Source organism: Struthio camelus, chromosome 2, assembly GCF_040807025.1.
Source record: "Struthio camelus isolate bStrCam1 chromosome 2, bStrCam1.hap1, whole genome shotgun sequence".
Classification (NCBI taxonomy): domain Eukaryota; kingdom Metazoa; phylum Chordata; class Aves; order Struthioniformes; family Struthionidae; genus Struthio; species Struthio camelus.
This window is the reverse complement of record NC_090943.1, coordinates 30,403,432-30,410,603: the sequence shown is the minus strand read 5'-3', so window position 1 is coordinate 30,410,603 and position 7,172 is coordinate 30,403,432.

The window sequence follows — 7,172 nt, the reverse complement described above, 5'->3', positions numbered from 1 at the left end:
TATTTGAAGCTAAATATTTTCAGTTTTAGTCTTCTAAGTATTTCAGAAATGTCCTTTGTTTCTTATAAACTGTTCTTCCAGTAGGTCATCTTTGGAAACTAGAACACAATAAACGCATAAGACCACTGGCTTCACACTTTCTCTATGAACGTTACAGTTCCCAGATGATATATTCAAATGCATATCTTTATTGTCCTCATCTAAAAATTCCTGTCAAAATAATTTTACCATTCTTCCTGCCTTAGATTTCCTAGAATGTCATGAACTTCCATCTCACCTGATTCAGCCCATTAACAGCCCCTCTTAGAACTCAATATGATGACTGGGATGAAGGGACAGAGTGCACCCTCAGCAAGTTTGCTGATGATACAAAACTGGGAGGAGTGGCTGATACACCAGAAGACTGTGCTGCCATTCAGAGGGATCTTGGCAGGCTGGAGAGATGGGCAGAGAGGAACCTCATGAAGCTCAATAAAGGGAAGTGTAGGGTACTGCACCTGGGAGGAAGAACCCCATGCAGCAGTACAGGCTGGGGGCTGACCTGCTGGAAAGTAGCTCTGCAGAGAAGGACCTGGGAGTCCTGGTAGACATAAGCCAATAATGTGTCCTTGTGGCAAAGAAGGCCAGTCCTGGGCTGAATTAGGAAGAGCGTTGCCAGCAGGTCGAGGGAGGTGATCCTCCCCCTCTCCTCTGCCCTGGTGAGGCCCCATCTGGGGTCCTGTGTCCAATTCTGGGCTCCCCAGTACAAGAGAGACATGGAGCTCCTGGTAAAAGTCCAGCAGAGGGTTACTAAGATAATTAAGGGACTGGAGCATCTCTTCTATGAAGAAAGGATAAGAGAGCTGAGACTGTTTAGCCTGGAGAAGAGAAGCATGAGGGGGGATCTCATCAGTGTGTCGAAGTATCTGAAGGGCAGGTGTCAAGAGGATGGGGCCAGACTCTTCTCAGTGGTGCTCAACAATGGGACAAGAGGCAACAGGCCCAAACTGAAACACAGGGAGTTCTGTCTGAACATGAGGAAAAACTTCTTTCCTGTGAGGGTGACTGAGCACTGGAACAGGTTGCCCAGAGAGTCTTCATCCTTGGAGATATTCAAAAGCCGTCTGGACACAGTCCTGAGCAACATGCTCTAGGTGACCCTGCTTGAGCAGGTGGGTTGGACTAGATGATCTCCACAGGTCCCTTTCAACCCCAACTGTTCTGTGATTCTGTGATTAATAGATGTCCATTAAATTGTTAAGATGTCTCAGTAGCATACCAGTGACACAATCTTCCTTTAAAATAACCTTGAAACACCTTTTTGTTGTAACCAGTCATGATGGCTCATGGCAGTCAGGCTGAAGTAATATACTGTTTTCTTTTATATAATGAAATTGTAGAACTCACCAAAAATTCAGAAATCTTGAAATGTGCATATAATTTTCCAATGTGATTACCTTATTTTTTCCCCATACCTCCTTTTCTCCTCTTTTTTTCCCCAGCCTCCCTTTTTAATCACCCACGATACATACTTTCAGACTCCTGTTTCAGTTTAGCTAGTTTTGGGGCTAGGAACCGTCAGTGTATGTGGCTGCACAATGGTTGAAATTGCAGACCCCATTATGTGAATAGTGAGCAATAAATAAATGACCATACCACAAATGTCAAATCTGATAGTCCCCTTCCTCTTTTGTAGTGCTCTGGAATAGGCACAGAACCTTTTGTAGCAGCATTCCTGTTGCAGTGCCAGTGCCACATTATTTATGTTCCCTGAGAGTGGGATGAAGTTTTAAAGGTGAGAAAGCTGAGGCATGATGTAATATTTACATTGACTCTAGACCTTGCCTTTCAATAACAGAAATAGTAAAGACTGATTAGGTTATCCTGTCCTTCTCATTGAGGAGATTCAGTAATGTTGCTCTATGAGATGGTTATACCTTTAGGTAGCCTGTGACATCTTTGGGTTGTGGCTGTCTTCATAAAATTAAGACAAAAAATCCACTGATTCTAATGTGAATTTTGTCATAGATTTCAGTGGGCTTGAGGTTAAGTACCACATGAACAGCCAGATTTTCCTGTGGGAGTGCTACAGCACTGAGAACTACAAACCTTGTCAGTGTTTTTATTTAAGTAAATAATTGCAGGAAATACAGACCAAAAACTAACCCAATGAGAAGACTGCAAATACCTTAAAGACTTGAATCCTTAAGAGTGTAAACATGACCCTGTAAATATGACCTCTCTCAAAATGCTGCAGTATAGCATGCCTGAACTGTGAAATGCTAGAGTATAATATCTTATTCCGGAGTTGAAAATGTACACAACAGAAAATATCAAATCTCAAATCAAGCACACCGTACCCATTGGCAGATGATGTCCAGTTAGGTTACTTCAAATGACTGGCAGAGTTTGCAGCCAAATCTCTTTTAGCCAGCAATTTATTTTCAGTCCACAGAACTTCAAAATTACTCTTTGTGATTCAGATTGTCTATACATGATTTTTTCAATACACTGAGGGCATTTGATAGTTCAAACTTACAAGGAAAAGATTGGCAATAATGATGCTCTTCAATAGCTCTTTTCAGAAACTTCAAAACAATGACCTATAATTGTAGATAAAGAAATGTCATTTCTCAGCAGAATGGCTTTTCTTCAAGTGGAATATGTGCAACAAAGGCCCTTTTATAATTGTCTAAAGTAGTAGTGAAGGGGACATAGGGAAGCATAAGGATCTCTGTGTAGCACACACAGAAACAGACACAGGTATGAAAAGGATGCAGACCCATCTTCCTTACTTGAACAGCAGGAAGCAACAGGTGTGAGAACAGACTGTACATCTGTAAGAGCTGGTGCAGTAGCACACCAAAGAGCAGCTTGGAGGTCACAGTTTCCTCCCTGAAGTGTAGCCCTTGGATCAGTGAGGGTCCAAACCATCCCCTACTTAGGCTAATGGTTAACAGGACTAATAATAACAGAAATATAAATAATGGAAGAGTGGAAGGATCCACCTCTGACAGAACAGCTGCAGGAAATGAGCCAATTTATGATGGTCAGGCTGTGAGGCAGCTGAGAATAATTGGCATTTTAGTTCTAATAGTGAGCAACACTGCAAATATACCCTGAGCAAATTGACTAACCAGTGAACAAGTAAATAGAAAGGGATACTGTCATCCATTGCAACGTATATCTTTCCTCTCTTTAATTCAGAACTGTAGGCAATAGGTTTGCAGAAGGACTTATGCACCTTGGAGCTCATCAAACTTGCCCTAATGACCACTGAATCCAACATTTCTCAAAATTCTTGCTTATCTGATATCTACCCATATGGATAGAATAGCCAGACCCCCTTCCCAAAAGATTTCAGGCCAAAGTTGCCCTTGTTCAGCCATTATCTTTCAGCAGAGGTAGTAAACACTACACTTCCTACAATTTTTAGCAATAAAACTTCAGGACGCTTGAAAGCTTTCATTCTGCTTAAGTACTGACCACAATGAATGTCTCAATATCTAGCATATGCCTAGACCTGAGACATTTCTTTTCTTGAATCCTTGGAAGTGTTCAATCTGGTACACTTTTTCAGAGTATACAGAACAGAAAAGAACAGTATTCGTAGCCTTAGAAAATTTAGTTACAGCCAGGAAGTTGACAGAATAGAGAACTGAATTCACTTCTTCCACTTTCTGGGCAAGGGTTGTAAGTAGATAACTCTCACGGGAAAGGTAAGGATGAACCCTATCCTATATATTTATAAGGGAAATATTAGTTCAGTTGTTTGAAGGAAAGAAAAGGCTGAGGGCTGATCTAACACTCATGCTGCAGCTGTCATGAGATCTGTTTCAAAGAAAATGATAAGACTGAACAGCTGGAGACAACAGACCAGGAGAACGAGAAACAGGAAACTTGCTTTACCATCAGTCTGCAGCAAACAGGCTAGTGTTAAATGAAATTACGTTCTCAGTTTCAGCTCAGGCTCTGCAAGTTTGTTTATCTGTTTTTTTTTAAGTTAGGCTTGAGCTGATTTTGCCTATACTCTAAGCTTACCTGACACCAGCTCCCTCCAGCCCAAAAGCTGTGTAACTGCATCACCTCAATGATTTGCTCGTGTTTAAACCTGTCAGGGAGGTTTATTAGCACAGGAGAGTGTGTTAATGCAGCTCTGGGGCTTCCTCCTTGCATCCATTCTGATCAATGTGCTGCAAAGTTTGGGTCTGCCTGTAAATCACCACATAGACCTACAGATTTGTTTTCACGTGAAGCCATCCCATATGACAGTTAGCATTACCACAATAGAACTAGAGTTAAACAGATTGCTGTCAGATAGTAGGAAAATAGTGTAAAAAGCAGCCCCAGGTGAGTGTTGTACTCCAAAAATTAGCACTGAAAAATCTTATAAACAAAGACCAAATTCAGTTTAAAACTAAATGACCAAAATTTAATGATCAAAAAGAAATAACATTTTTGAAGGTCAAAATCCTTGTTTTGATGAAAAGGTTAACATCTAATGCAACCTTGCATAGCTTCTCTTAGGCATGTGGTGCTCATTAAAATGTAGGAGCTTGCCTTGGAGTTATACAAAAGCCATTTCTCCAAATTGGAACCTCTGAGCCAGGCAATGCTTGTATTTGTAGTACACATATACCAACAGTTTGAAGCTAAGGGCTACTTCTAATCCATTAGGAATGGTCAGCATAAACCCTAAAGAGACTACAAATCTCCTTCTTTGGAGAATTACTTCATTTGTTAATATGAGAAAGAATTAGACCTATGTTAGTTGTAGCTAGTTTCACGAGAGAGAGTTTTCTGCCCTGATTTTACACACAAAAACATACTTAAGGTTTTAAGTTTCTGACCTTCCTTCCTCCCTGAGAAAAAGATAAAAGATAAAAATATCTTGTTCCCTCAGCATATGAAAGCTATCTTTTCTGGTGAGTAATCAGTCTTCTGTTTAGTCCTCACACGATCACTTCTTTAAACTTATGTGATCGTAATCGAAAAACTGTAACTGTAAAAAAGCCAGCTTGGTTATTCTGGCAACACTAAGACCCTACCTGTGCCATCTAGAAATGATTTATAATATCATTAAAAACTATGAAGAGCTGGTGTTGTAACTCTGAAAAGGAAAAGAGGAGGAGAGGGATACATTACTGAAAACCAAAATGATTTTGATAAATGGGAAGAATGGTGTGAAATCAATAAGAGGAAATTCAATAAAGACAAGTGCCAAATACTACACTTGGGGCTTGTCTACGCAAGTAGGTTAGTACAGTAAAATAAAGCATGAATTTACAGTGCACTTGCTGCTGCATACTAACTTTTCATGCTGACACTTTTACTAAGCACTAAGTATAGCTCTGTGTCATGCCGCTTACTCCACATGTTGCACAGAGCCGGTCTTAGTGCAGGCTATGAGTATCCACAGGGGAAGCTGGCACGCAGAAGCTAGTGTGCTATAAATTTATACCCTATCTTGCTGCAATTTACTGGTGTAAATACTCCCTTAGGTATTAAAAATCCAATGCATGAATACAAAATGTGGACTTATGGTTAGACAGCACTACTGCATTAGCAAGTCTGGCTATAGTCAGCAATAAACTTTGAAAAATAACCATGATATTGTTATCACATGCAAAGCTCTTGATGGCATACAGAAAGAAACAGAAGAGAATTATTCTTATTCTTATTCTTATTCTACCTTACTCACTAGTAGTAAGGCTTCAGTCAGAATAGTCTGATTTGGGGTTCCACACTTTAATGAAGGGTAGAGCAGCTAGAGGAAAGCAGTCAAATATGCCATGAGATTTAGCAAATATAACCTATACAAGGAGGTTAAAAGAACTGGGTTTGTTTAGTGTAGAAAAGCTATGGGTGATAGCTGAGGCTGATAACAGCCTTCAAATAGGTAAAAAGAATGCTAAAAAAGAACTTCCTGTTTATTCTTTTGGCCCACAGGAATTTGAAATAAAGTAATTGCTCCACTTGCAAAGATGGTGATTTTCAATACTAGCGTTTTACAGACATTGAGATATAGCATCCTGATGAGTACAAGAGCAGGTCAACAATGGGAGCAAGAAAAAATGGGTTTATTACTTTCATTTCTAACACTGAGACATTTCAGTCCTAGATCAGAGGGAGAGAGAGAGGAGGGGACTTGAACAGTAGCTTTCCTTGGGGAAAGAGCACAAGAATGCATAGCTTGAAACAAAGTGGATGAGCTTTGGGCCAAGTTACCCTCAGAGACAGAGGAAACGTGCATTAGAGCATCCTAAAAGTAGCTCTGAGTTTAGACAAGCATCTTTCAGTGAGGTACAAGCATTCTTGAATCTTCTTCTGAGAAGGAGAAAAATAAGTTTTGCAACTGCCTTTCCTTTATTTCTTTGAATCTATAGCTCTCACACTAAAAATGTAGAGCCTGTAAAGGCCTGTTCTTTGCTCAAATATTCTTTTTGTGACTATATGCAGGGCAGAACCATCCAGTGACTGAAGTGTGAGAAAAAGTTACTGGGACTTTTGTTTCTGATCATTTACCAGCCAGTTTTCAGTGTCTCACCTAACCTATCTTCCTCACCTTCTCCATATGTATGGGGATGACTATATCACACATCACTGGAAGGCATGTTTATTAAAAATTAAGATTATCATGTTATACAAAGTTATGCATGTATTTGTATGCGTTATTTTATTATTCTTTTGCATTCGATTATTTAATTGAAGCTCTGTATGTGTCTTGCTCATTGGTATATATTTTCCACAGCTAAACTGATTCTATATCAAATTTACAGCTTGCATGTTATGATGAGTTCAACATAGCTTGTATTCAGACCTGGTTAACCTGAAAAAGGAAGCCTTTGAGTTGACTGCATTTCTCTCCTACAATGATAGCAGATAGAAAAGTCCTAAAACTGGAAGATGAAAGTCATTACCTAAAAATTATGGAAATTTGCAAATGAGATGTGAAAAAGGAAAGGGTGATAACTGAAAGTTAGCTGTCTTCAGCTTGCAATCAGCCATCAGATGGTCTGAGCCATATAAGAGCAGCAATGAGAACACAATGGAGAGGTTTTTTTTTAAAATACTGTTAATAATATCTGAGGGAATGAAGAAGTGGAAGGAATAGAATAAGCTTACAGGATGGCAATTGCAACCTTATGTTAGACTGCGAGCTAGAAACGTACAAGAAACAGGAGGAAAATAAA